This window comes from Pygoscelis adeliae, unplaced genomic scaffold (genome assembly GCF_000699105.1).
Source record: "Pygoscelis adeliae isolate BGI_AS28 unplaced genomic scaffold, ASM69910v1 C9938983, whole genome shotgun sequence".
NCBI classification, from domain to species: Eukaryota; Metazoa; Chordata; class Aves; order Sphenisciformes; family Spheniscidae; genus Pygoscelis; species Pygoscelis adeliae.
In genome coordinates this window covers 1-243 of record NW_008813091.1, presented here as the reverse complement: position 1 = coordinate 243, position 243 = coordinate 1, and the positions used below count along the sequence as shown (strand labels likewise).

At 68.7% G+C, this 243-nt stretch overlaps 1 pseudogene; it reads left to right on the top strand.

Annotated features, from left to right (window-relative positions):
- The first annotated feature begins 15 nt into the window (after nt 1-15).
- LOC103924566 lies at nt 16-218 on the top strand (annotated as a pseudogene).
- Nucleotides 219-243: the final 25 nt, after the last annotated feature.

Sequence of the window (243 nt, the reverse complement as noted above, 5' to 3'; positions counted from 1 at the left end):
GCCCCGGCTGTGTGTGGCACCGCCGCGAGCGGAGCGGTCGTGCGGGCTCCGCCATGATGAACAGCGGAGGGATCGGGGTGCCGCTGGGCTTCCCCCTGGGCCCCACGTCTGTCATCCAGGTCACGAACCTGTCCTCGGCAGTGACCAGCGAGCAGATGCGGACTCTTTTCGGCTTCCTGGGAGATATCGAGGAGCTGCGCCTCTATCCCCCGGAGTAAGTGGGGCCTGCGCCGGCCTCCGGAG